At 42.4% G+C, this 23,169-nt stretch overlaps 1 protein-coding gene across 2 annotated transcripts in view; it reads right to left on the minus strand.

The window, feature by feature from the left end:
* The window catches only part of POC1B (POC1 centriolar protein B), a 167,044-nt gene that overhangs the window by 23,233 nt on the left and 120,642 nt on the right, over window positions 1–23,169 (minus strand). The window lies entirely within an intron of this gene.

Here is a 23,169-nt window from a genome sequence, read left to right on the forward strand (position 1 = left end):
TGCCTATGGCTTCTGGATGGCCAGAGAAGGCCCTTGGGATACTTTTATGCCTAAGGGATGAACTCTCAGCTGTCATTCACAAAGAGTGGCATCTACAACATGATCTGCGAGATCTCGTAATGAAAGGAGGGAGGACTGAATTTATCAGGTGCAGTGGCACGGTTGGGGGTGCTCATCCACTCACCAAATTAACTGTGTGACTAACTACATACAGAGACCACACAGAGTACTAGGCCTCTAGCAGTGGCAGTGCACAGTTAGGAATTCAATTATTAACCCTGTGTCCTCTGAGTACAAACCTAGTTGTTAGCCAAGTATGTGTCTAATTAATTAGTAGGAGCTATTTTAACATATATCTTCTGACACCATCTTGTGGTTCACTGGTGAGTATGTAACATCAACTAAGACTCCTTTAGGCATCACCAGTATGGGTGCAAGTAGCTGTAAGGCAGTAAGTTAGTGCAGGAGTGGGGTCTAATTTATACTTCACCTCAGAATCTGGCACTCTAAGGTTTGGATCTCCAGTCAGTGTAATTTTTCAATTCAGACCCTAAACACTACCAACTGCTGGAGATCTGCAGTCCAAATCTATGGTATCGTATCTCCCGCAGACCAGTAAACTGAAGGGATTCATTGTTCTGATGTGGGCAGGAGGAATTACTTAAATCCAATGAGCAAAAACAAAGAGACTTTCAGTGCCACATATTTCCCTGTTATCCTATTTCCTAGAACTGAAAGGGACTTTGAAAGGTCATTGAGTCCAGCCCCCTGCCTTCACTAGCAGGACCAAGTACTGATTTTTTTGCCCCAGATCCCTAAGTGGCCCCCTCAAGGATTGAACTCACAACCATGGGTTTAACAGGCCAATGCTCAAACCACTGAGCTATCCCTCCCCCCTTCCTCCCTAGCATTTGTGTAAAGTAAATAAAGGAACTATGTCTTCCTAATAAGTATTTGATAGGCATGTGCTCTCCACAATAGCTAAATCAATGCTATAAACTGTCACCTGTATTATTACATATATTTATACAGAGAAGGTTAGAAAGAAATAAGCACAAGATCTGGCATACGCAGGAGCTCTATATGCTCACTTAAAAAATCAGTCTCTTTTAGCTTCAGAGATAGGCTAATTATTTAAAAATAACTGGTTTGACTCCTTAGAGACTCATTAATAACACTTGCAATGCCTCCACTGCATCAGGTGTACAAGCAGTATGGTGCATGTGCTGGCGAGGTTACTTGTTCAGCCTACTCAGTCTTTGCATGAGCTTCTAAACACAAGCAGCTAGGACAGCTGCAGAAGCTGTACAACAAGAAATCTCTCTTACAGAAGGTTTTTGTTACCTGCCCTTTTCCCCCAAGACTTACAAGACTAAATTTATGAATATGACATTATTTTATCATTAAGTCTAAGAGAGGAAATAGAAATCTGATCCCCCTCGGCTAGTAAGATCTGTTAGTCAGATGCTGGGCTGTTTTGAGGAAGCATAGTTTGATGCAATCAATTTGATGCTTTTGGGCTGATCTGGATAACGTGATCAGCTTTCTCAGGTGCAGCAACTGAAGTGGAGATTCAGAATGGGGCAATTTGTATTTGTGTGTCTATGTAAATTGACTTGGGTCTGGATTGATAAGCATTGTTTGTAAATGTGTTACTTAATAATAACAACCATAATAATAAAACAACAGCAAAATAATAATAAAATTAGTAGCTTTTATACCCACATAGCACCTAGTTATATGAATCCCATTTTCAAGCGTGAAGCTTCGCCACATCCCTGTATTATACCAGTTTTTCAAATGGGTAAACTGAGGCACTGAGCAGGTAAGTACCATACATAGCAAGTCGGTGTCAATGTCAGGAATAGGAGCCAGGAGTGTTAATTGCCTGTTTCCTACTCCAGCCAAAGTCCACATTGCTTCCCAACTGAGTCACTACAAAAAATATGTTCTGTATTACCAACAGAAGAAAATCAGGTAAAGTCAGAAAGAAATGAATCCAACTGCTCGGTTACTCAGAAGCTCTATATATTCACTCCAGTTCAGTTCTGGTGCTTAAAACTGAGCAGGTACCCTGGACACCCAACAAGTGGATGGCAGTACACTGCCTTTAAAAAGAAGAAAAGGAAAATGAACTTCTGACCTTTGGTGAGAGGCCGAAAAATGGAGGACTGGGTGGGGTGAATAGGAGATACAAGAGTGACTGCTCACTGGGCATGTCCATTCAATGCGGTGTCACTGAACTCAGACTGTGGTTAGGCTGGAGCATGGGAAATGACTAAAGACCAAGGAGGAAGCAGAGTTTGTGGGCCCTGAGGTAACAGCCTGACATGATCTCAGTCAGGCTCTGCATCTGACCACAGTCTGTCCTCCTCATCAGACGTTCCGGATTTGATTTTTGTTACTGACATGAGAAGAAAAAAGCCTTTACAAGTATTTTCCCAAATAGGAACCATTTTACCTAGTTCTTTGTCATCTGCATATAGGAAAGACAGACTCTGTCACTGCAGGGTTGTTGTTTTGTTTTTACCTCTACTTATGTGTGAGAGGGCACTTTGCACGAGGGAGACAAACATGCTCAATGGGGGGGCAGGCTAGTCTCCAACATTGAAGAGTGGCAGTGTTGGGTTAATTGATGTGGCAAGAGCTAGACCTACACCCAGCCCTTGCAGGGCTGGGATGGTGGCACCTGTGGGAAAGCACTGGCTACCTTTGTGGAACAGCTGTAGCATAGGTGCCTCCCCTCAGTCACTACAAGCAAGATGCTTTTAAAGGCATTCTGCTTGCAGGAGCCTCTAGTGCCTCTCTTCCCCATCCCCCGGGTGACTAAGTTTAATCAAAGATACAATTTCAAGACCTTAATTTCTTATGTCAAAGGAGATTCTCTCTAAGAATGAAACTTAGCACAAGGCCTCTGCATCATGTCAGTCCCATCTATGTCTTTGTCCGAGGCCCTCTGCATGGGAATGAATTTCACCCTCAGAGAATTAAAAAGGGGGTGGAGGGTTTTAACTGAAAACACCCAAAGATCACACACACAAAAATAAAGTTTTGTTCTACAAGAAATACCATTTGTAAGTAATAAAAAGCATCCATATGATTAAACAGGTTATCTCTACTCCCCCGCAAGTAATGACTTAGATGAGGATGATAATATTCAGCCTGATCATCTGTTTTTTAACAGGATATTTATCTCAAGCTTTCAAGAGTGTCATTATTTTTGAGGGGAAAAAAAATCACAAGCAGGAAGTCAGCAACTATCATAGGATGTTGATGTTGTAGCAGAGGGCTCAGAGTGTCTCTCTGAAAGTTAACAATCCATTTAGGTTTTAGAGAAGCTGAAAATATAATGGGGCAGAGCCCCAGCTGCTGTAAATCAATACAATTCCAATGTGGCCAGTGGACTTGTGCTGAGGATTTGGCCCATTGTTTGCAACTACCTAAAAATCACCTCATTTAAACTCCAGATCTGAATAAAAGACTATGAACATATCAAAGTTTTTCGCTTCAGATGTGGGCTCTGGCTAAGTATTAACAGCTTCAGTGAGCTTCACTCCATTGATTTGAAGCACCTGTGCTTCTAAAAAGTTAGGACATTATCAATTTTTTATCACTTGCACAGGAAGCACAGCTGAGCTTAATGTTATTTATCCAGCTGGCCACATTGACTTTAACGTAGAAGATCAAAGTGGCTGGGTTGGAGATTGTGTAACATCTACTCATAAGGACTGTCATGGGTAAAACTTACTAAAGCCTAAAATTTTATGATCATTTTGCATGAGTGCTCAGCATCACGAATCACACAATAAAACCTGTTCTCATAATGGGATTGGAGACAATAGTACCTTTAAATATATATCTTGATATATATTTAAACACCTTCTAAAATGTAACAGTACACAGACCCCTAAAGATATGCTTGAAATTTAGCTTTATCCCAATGAGTGAATCAATACAAGAAAGCAATGTGAAGATTGTTTCAGATGCGCTTTGCTGTAGTGCCCGTTTTGGGGCTGTTAAGGAAAGGAAGCCAGTTGATTCCCCCGCCACCACCACCATGGCAATATTTTGGGAGGTGAGGAGAGTCCTAGACTTTGGGCTGGTCTCACAAAAGGGTCTCAGGTGTTGTGACACTCAGCATATTAATGCCTAACTTTTAGTGGCCTAGAAAAATCACAGGAACAACACTGCGAGTCGCAAAGCCTGAGTTGGGCACCAAGGCTCCCGATACACTGAGTGGGGAGAGCTAGGCACCTAGGAATGTGATCCACAAAAGCCAGCATGCTAGGTAGGGAGCTGCCTAAGCTAGCCAATGGGAGATGCTGATGACAAAGGTGTGTGTGAAGCGCCGCCCCCTCATAGAGATAGGCACCTAAGTCCAAGCTGTAGGGAGGCGCTTAGCTCTGTTAGCGATCCACGAACAGGAACCCCTCTCCTGCAGTCAGGCAGTTTACGTGCCTAAGTCAACCAGGCATCTGCCTCCCTCCACACCAAGTAGGAGGTGGTGACCACTTTGTAACTTTTAGTCAAGTGATTTGAGCACTTACTCACCCGGGATGTGGGAGACCCATGTTCAATATCCCCCCTACCCCACACGAGGGGGAGGAAGGATTTGAACAGGGGCCCTCCACCCTACTCAGTAGAGAGCTGTAACCTGCACCCTGAGAGCAGGATTATGCCCAAACATTTGATCAGCCCAGCCTTTGGCCCCATGTTCCCATTTATGTCCTTCAAATCTGCTTCTGTACCAGTGAACAGTTGACTGGAATTTTCTTGTAGTGGACTCCCCCCTATGCCAGTCCCCAGGGAGTAAGGCTGCAAATCTCATCTGGGTAAATAATGCTACCAGCAGCAGTCAGGGGGAATTTGTGGTGGGGGTGGTAGGTTTTCTTTAAAATAAAAATAAAATACTTTTTTAACTTGTAGCCTTCCTTCTGAGGTTGCAAAGTGCATCTGAACACAGCTGTTTGATAGTGTTACGGGGTTGGATAGATCTTCTCTTCACAAAGTTCCATGGGACCTTCTTTTTTTATGGAAACTCAAAGTTTTGGGCGATAAATAAACATATTTGGGGTTTCAGTTTCATATCTCAAGGATTAAGGATGGTTAAACAAAAGAGTGGTGCACACAGACATCCAGAAATGATTGTTTTTAACAAGGCCGGAACTTTGTCTGAAAACAGGATGACCTGCTGTAAGACGCCAGCAGATCCCCGTAGAGCTTTAGAAAAAACAAGCAGGGCGCCTGAATGTGCTTTTAAAACGCCCAGTAATAAAGAGGCATGTAGGATAAACAGGAAAAGAACACTCGACACTGTGAACAGCCTGGAGGTGGAAAGGCTGGGAAGAGTTCTGATCTGAAAACCTGATATGGTAACTGAAAGGAAAGATTTCTTAACACACTACAGTACAAACTGGCTGCACAAATGCAGTCTTCATGCAGCTTGGAGTGGCAGCTTCCCACTGATTTCAATGTGTTTTTGTAACGGTAACGGAATCGAGTCTGTTGGAACACCATGTGGGGTTCATTGGCTTACTTCAGTGCAATAAGGAACACATGCAACACACTGCTACAGCTATTTCGAATTAGATCAAAATGAAGCTTTAAAAGACATTTTTAACTCAAAAGTCTATTGCCTTAGGATGGAGTTATTATTGCTCTGTAATTAACTTAAAAAGAACAGGAGTACTTGAGGCATCTTAGAGACTAACAAATTTATTTGAGCATAAGCTTTCGTGGACTACAGCCCACTTCATCGGATGCATAGAATGGAACATATAATAAGAGTATATATATATATACATACAGAGAAGATGCCATACCAGCTCTAAGAGGCTAATTAATTAATTAATTAGCTGTAGCCCATGAAAGCTTATGCTCAAATAAATTTGTTAGTCTCTAAGGTGCCACAAGTACTCCTGTTCTTTTTATGGATACAGACTAACACGGCTGCTACTCTGAAACCTGTAATTAACTTGGTACCTTCTACGTACTGATTGTCCAGTGCAGTGTTGCCAGCTCTCGTGATTTTACCATAAGTCTCGTGATCTTTGGTGTTTTTCTTAATGACCCAGCTCCTCAAATCATGGGATTTCCTGAGCTTCTTAGCTGTCATCTAAAAAAAAGTATATTTCTAGCCTTCATGGTTGTGTAGAAAAGCTTTAAAGTGTGAAGCAAATACACCCAAATTCTTAAACCAGAAGAGAAAGAAAATAACCTACAAATGTATAATAATAATTAATAATTAATAAAAAAACCCTCATGATTTTTAAGCCAATCACATGATTTTTGAGGCCCGACTCAAGATTTTTGGGGTGGGTAATATTAGTATTTTCTTTGTTTGTCTACATAGGGGTTAATCCTGGAAATTACCAAGATTCCCATTACAATGCACTTAACAACAGTGACGATGATTCATGATAGTAAGACCTATAGTCAGTAATGTCTTCAGAAGTGGGCCCTGAGATTGCAAGTTACTTTAGGGACACAGGCCCCGTGTCTCCTTTTGTTCTGTTCAGGGCCAAGTACACCCTCCAAATTGATTTAATAAAATAAAAAAACAAACAAATAAATAAATAAGTAGGATTCATATGTGCCCAGCAGTTAATTCAGGCAGGGTTTTTTATTGCCTGGTGTTAATGCGAACAGTGGAAGAATCAACTTGTGTGAAAAACAAAGAGCAGTTTATAAAGTAAAGAAAGTTCTAACCAATATTGTGGGTTTCTATTCCTATAAACAAGTGGGAGCAAGAGAGAAAAAGAGATGATAGTTTATCACATCAGCAAGTTTTTACTCAATCTATTAAAACACTTTAAATGTAAAGTTCAAATTTATCAGATTAGCTGTTCAAATACACACACCCCTTATGCACTATGTATAAGGTATCATTATAGAGATGCCCCTCTGTTAAATTCTTACAGGCTCTCACTCACTACTCCCAATTACATCAGATTGTTTTTGTGTCACCAGGCACCATGCTGCTTTTTAGGGAGATTCAAATTTATTGGAAGGTGTTTTTGAGCAGCATGTGCTTCAGATAATGGAAAACAGAGTTACCCCACCCTCCTCTGTGTATTGATCAATCACTATAGGGTTGACAAGCACAGTATTGCCAACCTCAAGAGAGCAAAAATTTCAAGTCAAACCCTCAAAAGTCGTGAGATTGGCCCAAAAAGTCATGTTTCTTTAAAAAAAAAAAAGTTTTTAGTCTATTTTTTTCCTTTTTGATTCCTCTATATTCCTCTGCCAATACGTGTGTGATAAAAAGACTAAAAAGTCAACCTTTAATGCACACAAAATGATTACCTCTTCCTGGCTGCTCAGCTGGAGACTCCATTTAACCTCCATTTAACGCTCCCCCAAGACGGGGGAACTGCTGTCCATTTCCTATTCCTGTCTGGACCTAGCAGAAGCACTTCTCTGCCTCCTGCTGCCCTGGGACTTCTCTATCTTGGACCCAGCAGCACCACTTCCATGACTTTCCTCCACCCTGCCTTCCTCTGGCCCATGTCCTTCTCTCTGCTACAGGGCCATACATGAAGGCAGGATTCAGTGTCAGGATAGATTCATAGATTCCAAGGCCTGACAAGACCATTGTGATCATTTAGTCTGATGCCCTATATAGCACAGGCCACAGAACTTCCCCAAAATAATTCCAAGAGAAGATTTTTTAGCAAAACCTCCAATATTGATTTTAAAATGGTCAGTGATGGAGAATCCACTAAGAACCTTCGACAGTTGCTCCAATTGTTATTTACTCTCACCATTAAAATGTATGACTTATTTCCAGTCTGAATTTGTCTAGTTTTTTTTAATCAAAATGTTGTGTGATACCAACTCGAATGCATTTCAGAAGTCTAAGTATATTACATCAACACTATTACCAACACTATTTATCAACCAAACTTGTAATCACATAAAAAAAAAAGATATTAAGTTAGTTTGACAGGATGTATTTTCCTTAAACCCATTTGCATTAATTACATTACTCTCCTTTAATTCTTTATTAATTGAGTCCCATATCAGCCGCTCCATTATCGTGCCTGGGATTGATGTCAGGCTGACAGGCCTATAATTACCTGCGTCATCCCGTTTACCCATTTTAAAAATTGGAAAACATTAGCTGTCTTCCATTCTTCTGGAACTTCCCCAGTGCTCCAAGGCTTATTGAAAATCAACATTAATGCTCCAGTGAGCTCCTCAGTCTGCTCTTTTAAAACTCTTAGATGCAAGTTATCGCGACTGCTGCTTTAAAAATGCCTAGCTTTAGTAGCTTCTATTTAACATCTTCCAGAGATATGAGTGGAGTGGACAGAGTGTGATTATCACCACATGATGAGTCTATATAATCTGTTTTTTCCCCCCAATACAGAAGTTATTTATTGAATACTTCTGGCTTTTCTGTATTATTATTGATAATTCTACCATTTCCATCCAGTAATGGACCAATACCATTCTCAGGAGTCTTTTTTTCCTATTATATTTTAAAAACTCCTTCTTATTGTCCTTAACTCTGCTGGCCATAAATTTCTCCTTGTATCCCTTTGCTTCCCTTATCTATTTTCTACAATAACTAACTTCTGATTTATATTCATAACTAACAACTTCCCCTTTTTTCCATGATCTATATCTATAGATCTACAGATATAGATAGATACTTTTTTTTTATACTTCCCCTCTAAGCCACGTCAGTTTTTTTTAAAACTAGTACAGCCTTCTTTCTTGATTGTGGTGCCATGGCTTTTTGGGCTTCTAGTAAGGTATGCTTAAAAATTTCCAAATTATTATTCATATCTTTCTGATTAAATTCTTCCTCCCCACTGATGGGGCTCATAATTATTTTCAGCTTTGTGAAATTGGCCCTATTAAAGCACCAAGTATATATATCACTGGTCTGGATCTAATTCTGCTTGCACATTATAAATATGATCAAGTCATGCTCACTTGGTACCTCAGCTACCATTAATTTTTAGCTCTGTGATCAGTTTCTATCTGTTAAGTAAAGGTCTAATAAAGAATTCCCCCACATTGGCTGAAAAACTTTTTGAGTTGGGAAATTGTCATCTAGAATGTTTAGAAACTCCAAGGATGTTTCAGTACTGGCAACATGAGATTTCCAGCATTCAAGATCATAAGCATTCAAGATCATTTTCTTCCAAGTTATCAGTGACTCAGAAACAGGTAATTCTATTTTTGACATAGAATCCCACTCCCCCTCCCGTTTTGCGGGCAAGGTTGATTTTCTTACAGATTGGGCAGAGCTGCCATTCACATGTGTGTTCCATACATCTCTCTGTTCCCTTGGATCTGCTGGATCTTGAGATATATCTTCCATAGTTTCCATGTCGAGGGCCTGGTATTGATTTGAAACTTCTAGCTGTGTGGAATTCTTCTCAGTCCTCTTCTCTCTGGTGGCCACAGCCTGCCTATCTTCATCTGTGTCCAGCTGTGCAGAATGCCACCGTGACCTCTTGCCTCTGGTGGTTACAAACTGCCAGGCCTCCTCTCTGACTTCCTTTCTCTCTGACTTCTTGGTGGCAAGCTCCATATTTCTTTGAACCTGAATCTGGTTGTCTAGGAACAAATCAGCTTCTCTGATCTCAGTAGCATAATTTGCCCTCCAGTCCAAGAATCTTTTCCTCCAACACAGCTCCCAGCTTGCATTTCATGAACAGGAAATCCTGTCTAGCTTCAGGGAGAGAACATGGCACGTTTTTTGCAGGTCACCACCGTTCCATCACTGGCCATCTTGGTATCACACATAGTACCGATCCTGGAAGGAAAGCTTCTCACATGCCTGCTCCAAACTCTCTCTGAAACTCTCCTGCTAGCTGTCCTTGAGTTCACCTAGCAAGTGACATTTTATACCAAGTCTTCCCTGTTTAGCTTAGTCTGCATCCTGAGCCCCAAGGCTCTTGCACAGAGCTTTTCCTGCATGCCCAGCCCTGCAAATGGTGGACTCAGAGGAGTGTATCATGTCCTTGTGACAGCTCCTCTTGCAGACACAAAAATTCTGTGACTCACAATTAATTCATGAGAGTTGGCAACACTGTATTCCACTGGCTGCTCTGAGGGGTCTCCCCTTCACCACCAATAGCTGGGGGAGCTGCCATTCTATCCTTTTCATCGCCCACCCCCATCACTGCCCTCTGCTCCTCCCCGGCCTCCCTTCTTCCCCCCACATCTCCCTCAGCCTCCCTCCTGCTCCATATCCCCATGCACCCCATTCCCCTGCACCTCCTAAATCTGCCTCATGCTAATGCCACTGCCCTGCTTCTCCTCACTCTCCCCATGCACCTTTCAGTGTCTCTGCTGCTCCTCACAGTTCCTGAATCCTGTCTAGCCCCATGAAACACAGAGTGGCAGCCCTTTTGCCTGTGGGCACAGCCTCAGTCTGATTAGAAACAGTGGGAGGTGGCAGCCAACTTTATTAGCTTTAATATGCAGCTAGACTATAGGGAAATGGTGGCCATCTTGCTGGCTTCAGCCCCATTGACAGTAATAGGAGATGGTGGCCATTTTAAATAAGGGAAAATTCAAGAATTGGCGCCTTTCATCATGTTTTCATGAGACAGGTAAAAAACATCCCAAAATCTCTAGAGTTGCAAAAAACTCATGAGAGTTGGCTATACAGCAAACAGCAGTTTTATTTCCGTTACTGAAGGTGCAGGAATTTGTAGCATCCAAATTCTAAGGGATATATTTTCAAGGCATGTGTATACAAGTGATTTGCATATGTAAAGTTGTGCATGAGCAAATGTGGGTTACAATTTGAAAAATTTGGCTTCTCCTGAGCAATGATGAAATAGTACCATTGCCTCTTGGCTTAAGCAGTTAGCCAATATTAGGGGCTTTGATAGGTTGTTTCTGTTAGGAGAAATTGATGATAGAGTTAGGTATTTCTTTTTATGCAATCCTGATTATTTAGAGAGAAAGTACACAAAGTTCTGCTTCCCTGAACACAGTAGGAATAAGCAACAGCAGTTTGCTTGTTCAGAAATCCAAGCCTGCTTTCGAGCCAGTCCTGTGCCACAAAGGAGCTCTGTCTCTGCTCCCTCTCAGGGCCATGCTATTAGTGCTTCTCTGGCTATCACCTTGCTTTCTGGATTCTTTCTGCTTCTGACACACAGACGTGCACAGCTTTACCAGTCAATGCCCCAGCCCTTGCATTTTCCATCAGTGCCAGGATAACCCCTCTCATTCTTCCCGAGTTCATTCTTGATCAGGCCTTCCTACGTGGCCCAATGCCTTGGGCGGTGGTTTCTATGGTTTCAGCTATCTTATTCCATAAAGGAGCCCAATTGCTTCTTCCATTTAGCCTGAATAAAGAGTGGCTAGCACTCCCATCAGCTTCAGTGAAGGCTGTGATTGTCCAAAGATCAAAGACACACCTACTGGTAGCCACCAACACCCTCCACCACAACAATACTTTAGTTTCCAAATTATTACCCATTTCTGACTTTTTTTGTTTTATACCACCAATAATAGTTGTGATGAACAGAAAAATCTCCTTCCAACAGGAAGAAATAAAATGAAATTTCTAAACACTTGTGAGTTAACTCTACACCTCCTAGCAGATTAAGCTGGGTAATGATACCATCTATTTTATTTAGGATTGTTTATGTAATTATTGGAATTTTCTCCCCATAAAAGCTCTCGGTGCACACATTTCGTTTGGCAGTGTGGGACATCGGAGTGGGACTAAAGAAATCTGGGTTCTATTCTCTGCTCTGCCACTGACCCATTGGGTGATATTGTGCAAGTCACTGCCGCTGTGCCTAAGTTTCTTCATCTCCAAAAAAGCAATAATGACACTGACCTGCTTTGTAAAGCTCTGAGATCTATTGATGAAAAGTGCTTTATAAGAGCTAGGAATTCTTATGCTAAGTTAGAGATTAATATAAAAATATAGGCTATTTTGGGGAGGGGGCAAGAGGGGATGTTCGATGGAAGAACCATAGGAATTTTATGCTGCTACAAGATGTTTTGTTTTCACTGGTTATCATCATCCTATCCTTTCATACTGGTTGAAGAAAATGCTAAGCTGTACACAGAGCTGTCAGAACCGTGACAGCCTGACTGGGGGGGGAAAAAAAAAAAGGACTTCAGAATCAGCGTGTGTGAGATCTTAAATGTCTCATTGAAAAAACAAAGCAAAAGACTTCTTCATAAGTGAGAGCTGCTTTAAACACTGCCTTAAAATGAATGCAAAATAAGTGAGACTTGGCAGGTCTCTATTCATATCACAGATTTATCAAAGGCGCGGAGCAGGAAGAGCAGCTTTTGAAACATAGCATGTAGCAGAGGATAACATGTTAATTTTAAGCTTGCAAATGAATAGTTCAGGGACTTGCTCGAATGTCTGAAATTTCCTACTATTCTTGTCCATAGCTCAGACATAGGTCTGAAGTAGTTAAATTTTAGTTTGTTCCACTTTAATTTAACAGTTGACTGATACTTGCTGAGGCCATTATCAGTGAGTGGCTTCTTGGCCAGTTCCATGGTCTGTGGGTGGCAGACTGCTGGACACAGGCTACATTTGACTGACTAAAAAGATGTGTTTTTACAGGGAGATAGCTAGCTCAAGCTGGCAATTTCACTTTGTAAAATCCTAGTGGAGACAAGGCAGTAAAAGTTTTACCCTAATGCAGTCAAATTTAACTTCGGGTGGGGGTTAACTATTGTAGCTACATTGATAAAAAATTCCCGAGCCTTGTCTCCGCAAGGCTTTTTACAGTGGGATACACAATTAGCAATCTCAAAGTAAAAACTCACTTTAATTCGGCAGTAAAGACATAGCCATATAATCAGACTCTTTACATTACCTTAGACATTCTTCTGGCTGTTTTCTCCTATCTTTTAGATCTCCTCACTCAACAACAGCCATATATAAACAAACCTTCCCTCTTCACACAGTGGGTACTGGCCTTGTTATTTTTGCTCATTGCAGCACCACACTCCGTTTCCTTTGGGGACATCCCTTGAGATTTTACCTCTCCAGGAGAGAGATAATGTTGCACAGATGGTAACTTTAGAGAAGGGGAAATTAATTACCTTGCAATTCTGTTTCTCTGATGAGATCATCTGGCTGGATTCTCACACCCTCTCTCACACACCCCTCCCCTGAAAGTTTGGCGCGTACCCTTTTGGAGATATGCTTCCCTATTTTTTTTTTAATTTTCTCTGAGGCACATTTTTGATCTTGTGTTGATCATCTTGAGTTTTCCTCCTGGGAGCTTCACCACCTGTTCAGTTGAAGGAACTGACTGGAACACTCAGAGGGCAGCATTTATACTCAGCAGTGGGCATTCCAAAACAACTAGAAGGGAATCTGACTTGTACAGAGTGGCTATGTACTATATTATAGTCTCCAATTACAGCTGCTGGGCACGTGAAATAGGAGGCAGCTTTCAACCCAAATCGGCTGGAGGCCATCAAGACTGGAAGGAACACATATAAGAACACTTAGGATACATCTTTATTGCAGAGTTAGCCCAGGCTCTTACCCAGGTGGTACCCTTAAACCCATCGTCTACACAGAAAAAGTTCTCACCCAGATTTGAGGGTGCTTCAAGCATGGGTTACCGTACACAGCTCAGGGTTTAGGGCTCAGTTTTGACCTTTGCCTGGGCTGGCAATCCAGCTGTTTTGAAGTGAGGACACAGACTATTTAAGCCTAGGTGCTGATAGTCCTCTAATGCCTTCCCACAGTTCCACCTGGGCTGCATTTTCCCATCCTCTCCCTCTCTACCGCCTCCCTTCTTCTGCACTGGTCAATGACACTGGCTTAGTGTTTAAACCCCATGTTTGCCTGCGACACTTCTACTGCACTTCCACAGCATCTGAACAGATGCCGTCTGAGAAATTCTCCTCCCAGAGTGCTGCCAGCTGGCCAAGAGTTGACACCAAGGTTCTGGTGAACCTCTGGTATGAAGTCAATTAGACCCATAATTGGGCAGATGTATCTGAAATCAGCAATTCTAGATCTCCAAGAAGCTGGCAGTGGAGGAGATTCAGCTGACAGGACCTCAGTGCAGAGAAAAAAATCAAAACCCCAAAGACTGCATAGAGGAAGACCCAGGATCACAATGCCATGTCCAGCTCAGCAAAAACATGCCCATTCAATGATGGGCCCTGCCCTGAGTACAGACCCACCCATCATTTCTGCTGGATGAGCTACTGGAGAATAAAGAAGGGGTAGAGGGAGTGGAGCAGCAGGGACTGGGGACAGAGGGAGGAGGGGACATAGAGCTGATGTATACCTTCCACCCCTTCAACTGCTTTGGGGCATACCCAGGATATCTTTAGGAATGTGATGCGGGGGACAGACCCAAGAGCAACAGGCAGAGGAACCAGCATCACTGCAGCCAGGCAAGAAGCAGTTATGCATGTCTGTTATTGCTATGGGGGGATATTACAAAATAAGAGGATGGGGCTTTGCCTGGTTATGACCAGTCTCAATCACGCATGCTGTGGGCTGGGCTTTGCCTGCGAAGCTTCAGTTGAGGGTTGAAGAATTACTGTTTCCCCATCCTCCTCTCCCTCTTACCCAGTCACCTGTGATCTAAGATGGATTCCAAAAGCAGGGGGTGGGGGGAATTTAACATGCAAACAGTGTGGTATTGTGGCAAACAGTGTTGCATGCATGCAAAGCAGGGAGCATTAGTACATGTCCACAAATGCAGGGATGCCTATATATTTTGCTGGGGTGCTTTTTCCTCATACTGACACCCACTACCCAAACCACAACAAGCAAGGTTCCGGTTTTTGTATACATATAGCGATTATATACTATAACAACATATAATCACTCGCCATACTTTTGGTGTGGAGAAACTGGTCACAACAGCCGCAGAGCAGAGAAATGCAGAGGAATTAAGGAGTCCACGTGCCAATGAGAGAAAAATTGCAACTTTTTACACCTGTGATGCAGAAACTTAAAGGAGAGACAGTCCCTCCCCAAACAGGACAAATGATGTTTTTCTGAGACATCTACACCAGTCCGGATGAATCCCTATCCCCACTCAAGAATGCCGTTGACTGTCAGTGAGAAGTACAAGAACCTTCAGGGGAGAAGAAAAAGAGGCCAGAGACGAATTGCTGCAGGAGATACACAGAGACTTTGCCAGCTGGTTGTACAAGCCCCCAGAGCAGGACTGGTAGAGCCAGGCTGCAGCTGAGAAGATACTGAAGAGGGCAGAGAAGATGGTAGCGGACTACGTCACCCAGGACCATGCCATGACGGAGTAGGACTGACAGCTGCAGTGGGGAAAGCAACAGCAACATAGGAAGCTGATGGAGTGGCTGCTTGGCATGATGGCCAGCAGGCAGCGGAAAGTGCCAGCCCGGATGCCAGCCCACTCCCAGTCCAGCCTGCTCCAGTGGCCTCTCCTCCATGCTACCTCATCCCGCAGCATCCCCCCAGGGTAACAGTAAGGTGGAATCAGCTGTGAAAACAGCTAAGAGACTGTTACCCAAGGATGTTTCTTCTGGCTTAGCATTGTTAGCATTTTTGGCACACAGGAATACCTCATTACAGGGTGACAAAACATCCAACACAGGCACTGGTGAAACGAAGGACCAAAAGCCTGCTACTAGTGAGGAAAGACCTCTTGCAGCCAGCAGGATGGAGGTGCTGCCGAGAGGAGATGGCCAACAATCTGAGAGAGCAGGCACTAGAATATGACAGGTCTGCCCATGACCCACCAGCCCTGGAGACTGGCATGATTTAGCCATTCGAGAGAAACCAGAAGGGTGGAATAAATGAGTTGTGAGGGGTGCAGTGGCACGCAAGTCATATAAGGTGACTATGCCAGAGAGACAAGTGATCCAAAGGACCAGGAGACAGCAGACACCACACCCAGGGAGAGTCTATAGAGATACAGACATCATTCCAGAACAGAGAGGCAGAGAACCGTCCAGAGGCCAAGCCCACAAGATGGGAGGAGACTCCACAGAGATAGTTTGCTGGACTTGGAGATACATGACAGGGAGACAGAGAAAGATCGCTCCCAGTGTTGTTGCCAGTTGAGGAGCCCAGACTATCTCAAAGACTATGTAGCCATCTGAGTCTGTCATAAAGATGAGACTCCAACTCAGTTACGTGCTAGCTACTTTGGGCTGAAAGAACGATGGCTTGGTGTCTGCGTGCCAGTTATTTGGTTTTAATGTTTATATTAAAATGTTTATAAAATAGGACAGATGTATCATGATCAGTAGAAGTGGAATCAGAAGGCCCATGTTCTCTGGAGTCACTAATACTGATGGGACTGGAAATGGAAATGGGTGGAGTTATGCTAGAAGAAACAGCGCCACATGGACAGAGCAGTGCACAGGGTTTAATAAAGTTCCTCTTGTTCAATTTAACCTACATTCAGCCTCACTCTTGGCCAATGTAACATTGGGGTAGCCCACCCAAGTCTGGTACAGCACTAGTGTGGACATAGCTACATGGATCTGGCATGAGGAGGGCCTTGCAATGGAGATGCTCCACCTGGGCTAGGCAAGTCTGAGCTCACTCTGCAGTGAAGCCATTCACTTTCTGAGTTAGAAGAGAGGGAGAAAGGGCTAGGTTAAGGACAAAAGAAGGATTAGCAAGAAGGGAGAGAATTTTGATTTCTTTGTAATGCAAAGAAGCCAAGTTACCTCAGACTAAAGTATTAGGTGTGAAATGTAATCCTATGGAGACTGAACAAAGGAGATCATGGTCTTTTCCAATAAGAGGCCAAAGATGAGAAATTTAACTGTCCATTTCATTCAGGCATTTGTTAAGCATTCCCATACTGGCAATTAATGATGTTAAAAAGTCTTTCCATTTGGTAAAGGGTAGAGTCAGGGTGGGTAACTTATCTGAATTAACAAACTGTTTTTGCTAGCCTTGTGCTCCCTGCAGGTAACACCTGCTTCCCACCCTCCTGCCCTGCTGCCACTCTGTCTGCAGCAACATGCTCTTAACAATGGTTAATGTTTAAAAGATACAGTGTGTACTACACTGCTCATTTCCTCTTCCTGAGAATGTGATTGTTATTGCAGAACTCAGAAGCAAGAAGGGTTTTTTTGCTCCATTAAACCACAAGAAATGATGTTATCTAAGGGTCTGACTTAAATCCTCTAAAGCATGAAGTGAATATTTAAGACAAAAAATATGTCCATCAGTTAACCTATTTCTTATCCCAAGGTAGATAGGATATGTGAAATCAGGGCTTGAGTGGAAAACATGAAATACAGGAGGATGCTTTCCTATTTGATATGCTATACTTGTATGTACACAATATGTGTGTATATAGACAGCAGGTGAAATCCTGGCTTCACTGAAGTCAATGATAAAACTTCCATCGACTTCAGTGGGGCTTGGATTTCACCCAGTGTGTGTATGTGCGCATATATAGAGACAACCACATGACAATTTCTCATTTTTGTGGACCTGTTCCATAAGTACAGACCAGATTGTGACTGATCCTTTTCAATGTGCAAATGGAGGAAGAGAGAATTTTTACACCCCTTTAGCCAAAGACTTCTCCATATATTTCCTCTAGTTGAGATCTTTCAAATCTGTCATTTGACCTTATGTTAAAAAGAACATCTAACAAATAACCAAACCAGTAACCAAAATGTAACATAGTCCTGGGAACCAACCTGTAGCTAAGAAGTACAAGCCGTGAGATTCTCTTTTCTGGGGACTGATGGTCACCAGCACACTCTAGATGAGATTTCAGTGGCAGCGGGCCCTCCCCCTCACTATTTTTAAAAAGAGAGGGAGAGCGCAAATGGCTATTGCTAGACATACTCATCTATTCACAGTCAGGGAAAGAGAAGAGCCAACTACAAGCCAAGAAAAGACTGGGGAGTTAAGTCCTGGCCCTAGTGAAGTCAGTGGCAAAACTCCCATCGACTTCACAGGAGCCAGGATTTCACCCTGTCTTCTCCACCCTTCCATTCACAGGTTGTGGGAACATGGCCCTGAGCTTGCTGGCAGTATACTGAATATCCGCAGAGATTTAGAACTCGTATACAAACACAACTCTACGGTGGTGGGGGGATGGTATCCAACTGTGCTGGGAAATAATTTTGTTTACATAGACAAGACCATATTGGGTTATGACAACATCCCCAGACACAGCAGTTTTGCCTGCGTAAATGGGCTCTTAGTCTTTTTGTAATGGCTGGGGTTGGGTTTTTAAGCTCTTAACCTGCAATCCTTTACTCTGCTCCTCACATGGGCTAGTTCTGGAGGGCAAGTTAGAGGTGTCCACCAGCCCTGTGGATAAACAGCATTCCATATCCTCAGGTTGTCATTTAGGCCGCTTTTCACCACTGGCCCTAATCCTAGGGAGGGTAAATCAAGAAGCCTACTCAGGGAGAGGGAACCAAAGGGAGTCACTGTGCACGGAAGCCATTATTTTAAGGTTGATTTTAAATTCTAGTATGTTTAGGTATAAGGTTCTGTAACTCAAGTGGCAAATTTTATAGCAATCACTGCACACTATGGGCCAGATGTCTGGTTTTGGAAACATGCTATTTGCACCAGTATACATGGACTTTTCCGGCATTGTGTAACATTCAGGAGTCTCAGTTTTCTGCTGTTCAGTGGCCCAGCCTGCCTCACAGTCTTGAAGAGACCTCATTTAATATTAAAAAAAAAGAAATGATCTGCCTGATTCAGGTTAACCAGAGTAGACATTTCAAACCCAGGACCACTATGTACAGCATAGTTGTAACTAAGCACCAAATGGCAGCATTGTGACTGACACAGGGACAGATATTTGAAAGAGCTCAGTATGCACAGTTGGGGCCAGATTTTCAAAAGTTCTCAGCTTCCATTTATTACTCCTGGGAGAATTCTGCATCACTGTGCATGTACAGAATTCATGTCCCCCGCAGATTTATTTGCTTCCCCACAGAAAAATGACTTCTGACAGAGTAGCAAAGGGAAGCCACAAGAGCAGTCATATGCCCCTCCCTGGCAGCACAGACAGGTTGGTTTAGGCACCCAGAGCAGCCAATAGAGACGTAAATCACCACCGGGAGTGTGTGAAGGGGTGGGGAGTTGTGCGTGAGAGAAAGAGAGAGAGAGAGAGAGAGAGAGAGACTGTCCTCGCTCACTATTGCAGCATGCTTGGCATGGAGGGGCAGGGCTTCAGGGTGTGTCTGAGGAGGTAGGCATGACACAGGCTGTCCCCTCATGTAGAGCAGAATGTAGCAGACTGCCTGCTTAGTGAATTGTTCCCATTGTCTTTGTGAATTCCCCCAGGAGGATAAAACAGGTGTAAAAGTTTTAAGGCTCCTTTACATGGCCAGAGGGGTGTAAAGGACAGTATGGCCTTATAAATGCTAATGGTGCTTTAGTGATTACAACTGGTCTAAATTTTTGGACTGAAAAAATTTCTTATCAAAATGTGCTCCATGAACTGTTTGCTACTGACCTTTCTGGGGATGGTCAGTAGCCAATATAAATTGCGAGTTTGATTCCCCAACCCTCACTTGCTCTTTAGTTGCCTATGATGACCTAGCTACTTACTGGCATGGTGTCAAGTATCAGAGGGGTAGCCGTGTTAGTCTGGATCTGTAAAAAGCAACAAAGAGTCCTGTGGCACCTTAAAGACTAACAGATGTATTGGAGCATAAGCGTCTGACGAAGTGGGCATTCACCCACGAAAGCTTATGCTTCAATACATCTGTTAGTCTTTAAGGTACCACAGGACTCTTTGTTGCTAACTACTTACTATTAGGCAAGGGGGTTTGGGGATTTCCTCCAATGATCCCGACTCCCATTCTCCATGCATTGTATTGTAGTTTAAATAAATTACCAAAATAATTGAAACCAGCATGATTATATTGCGTAATTTTGACAAATAAAATATGCAACATTTAAAAATATTATGCACAGAATTTTTAACTTTTTAGTGCAGAATTCCCCCAGGAGTAATTTATGCACCAAAATAAGGGGCTGGGTTTTTAAAAGAGCTCACTTTATTGAGTAATGAGCTCTTTTGAGAATCTGGTCCTAAATGCCGGTGTTGAGCCCTTCCAACTCTGACCCTAAGTGCCAGCCAATCAGGCACTCTTCCTGATTTTGGGTACATGGGAGGTGAAAGGGAAGGATGGACAGCCAAATAGCAGTCAGAATCACTGCTAATGAAAAGCTGAGGTGCTTTCTAAATAATTGCCAGTGACCGTTTAAAATTCCAAATATTTAACAAAAATATGGAAAGTGCTGACAAATGACAAGCATAACCATTTCTAACATAAAATATTTAACATTCATTTCCTCCTAAACCAGGGCCTGTATCGAAGAGTCTGAGTTTCTTCTGCGAGAGACCGTGATGTCATCAGTTCTTGCAAGAAAGAACAAGAACCGTTCACTCAGATCTGGGGCCCTCGCCCTGAAAGCTGCTCTGCACAGGTGGCCTCCATACAGAGCCCCAGGCCTTTCCCAAGATCTAATTTTCACCAGCAAAAGCTGACTTGGCAAACTCTTGTGGAAGAAACACAGTTCCATGAGTTCTGGGCCTAGTTTACAAGTATACAGGGAAGTGATTTCAGACATTTGGTTTTAGATGAAAGGTAAATCTTTTGAGGCTAGCTACACATTTCACTAGATATTTGGAATCTTAAATAGTTTATTTGAATTCGGTGAGGGCCTAAGCAGGAGCAGGGGTCCATTAATGTTAATAGTTCAGGAGCTTTCATGCAAATATATTTTAATAATTTTAAATACCTAAAATGTACACCTTCTAAAACATCCTGTATATAAAAGCATATACAACACAGTATGTTCTGTGTGCATATATATATATATATAAATACACACACACACATACACACAGGTGACTAATAACAAACATACAAAAAACTACAGTATAATCACTATTAGAACATTTAAAAATGGATATCAAATTTAACCTCAGATAGGGGTCCCAAATCTTCTCTGAATTACTTCTGAGTTTGTAAGTAATGTGCTCTAATGAATACTTATGTTCATACGCAATCCATTCTGACACTGAAGGTGCAGATTCCTTTGTTCAGTGTCATATTATGCATGTTTTTGCTACTCACCCTGCTGCTTCCATAAGTTTTCTTTGATGTAACTTCTTCCTAATTGTTTAATAAGGAAACATCTGGATGAAAGGAACCACAAGTATCCAGCAAATGTAGAATATATTGAATTATGTTGAACCAAAATTTTGCAGTTTTTCCTGCATTTCCAAACCATATGTAAAAAAATCCCCAGAGTGAAATTTTCAAAAGCAGTTAAGTGATTAGAAGCTGAAGTCCCATTGACTTAGAGCGAGACTTAGACACCTGAGTGAATAAGTCACTTTTGAAAGTGGACATAGGGTCCTAAATCATGTGGGCCCTTTTGCAAATTTTAGCTCCAATCTCTCTTTACATGTAATATACAGCTAGTTATTTCTGGCTATTCCTATTACTCAGACATTATCTGAATGCAGTTTTTGGAAAACAACTAAAGGAGCCTCACTGGAATTCTTTGAAAGGTGCTTATTTGTTAAAAAAGAATTGCAATTTATCTCTAAATAATGTTTCTGAGCCAGATCCTCATCTGTTATTGACCTGCATTGGTTTATACCAGCCAAAAGTTTGGCCCACTATATCTAACCTTGAAAAAAAGTTTCTGAAATTATTTGCCTCCCTTACACAACTGCTGTCCAAAGAAAACAAACTGGGCAGAGGGGAGCAATCTTTTGTAATAGATGTTAAATAATGTTGCTGCGATCATTTAAAGCCATATTAAAGGGTAGCCTGCTCACACCCCACACACAGGGGCATCCCAAGAAGTTGGATGCGGTAGGAGAGAGCAGAAATTACTTTCTCAAAAGATGCTAGACATAATTAAAGGTTTATGTCTAAATCTCACAACTAACAAATGACAGCACAACTGAGGGAACAGCTCCCTAAGTAGCCATTTACATAATGTTAAATATTCCACGATAACAGTAAAAGCCTAACTAGCCAGCTGTCAATGGACTCTGTGCATTTGGAACTGCAGACATCCTCCATGTACTCATTGCTACTCTGCTCCTTAATCTGTTGCTAAAAGATGGCAGGAGCCTCTATTGAACCGCTGTAGAGTAAAAAAATGTATATGGAGAAGTCTCCGATTATCTCCACTTCACTACACAACCCTGATTCACCCCAGAACAAGGCTATCCCATGTACTGATGAGGCAGAGGTCACATGAAGAAAATAGTATGTGGTCACGTAATTAAAAAAACTATATCATAATGCATACACATGGGGGACAAATTAAGGTTCAACAGGCAACCTTAATTCTGGCATATCCTAACTTTTGAGGGCTTGACTTTGCAATCTTATCGTTCTTTTAATGTAGTTTTTTATATGTGTAATGTTATAGGTTTTTTTAAAAAAGCAAACTGAAAAAACAGAAATTCCACCATGTGGCATCATATGGACACCCACATGGTACATCAGAGGAGTTGGAAAGATCCACTGCGCAGATCTCGGTCACAGTAACTGATAGCAGTAGCAGGTTGTCATCCTCTATGTGCATCGCTAAGACTCATATGTTGTCAGTGGATTTCACAGATACTTGCTGACAGCAGGGGAATGGTGAGACTCAGGATTCTTGGATTCCATTCAGACACTGGAGGTGAATGTACTCTAGTGGGCACAGACTCTTCTACCAGTTTATCCCCTTCTGCTCTGTTCCCTCCAACCTGTTCCTGTCCTAGTCCTGTCCTTTCCCCATTTCTGGCTCTTCATGCCATACACATTCTCCACGCATACCCAGCCCCAGTCTCCACTCCTTATGCTTCTCATCCCAGTCCCAGTCTCCTTTCCCATCTAGTCCTAATCTCATCCAGTCGACTCCCCATCCCCTCCTTGCTCGCACTCTCGATCTCCTTGCCCAGATAGTCCCCCAGAATGGGAAGTGTTGGACAACCTTAATAACAGGTGGTGTTACCAGCCCCATCAATAAAAATCCCACCGACGTAGAGTTTTCTGGGTAAAACTATTTGAGACTTCTTACCCACCTCTCTCTCTCCCTAGGGTAAAAACTCTCAAATGAACCAAGTAATTCAAGGTTACATAATGCTGTCTGAACTGTAATTTCAACTCAAAATCCTCCTGCCGACACAATCCTCTGATTCAAACTTAATTCCAGAGCTGCAAATTGTGTCCTTATTATGT

This window comes from Chrysemys picta, chromosome 1 (genome assembly GCF_011386835.1).
Source record: "Chrysemys picta bellii isolate R12L10 chromosome 1, ASM1138683v2, whole genome shotgun sequence".
Taxonomy (NCBI): Eukaryota; Metazoa; Chordata; order Testudines; family Emydidae; genus Chrysemys; species Chrysemys picta.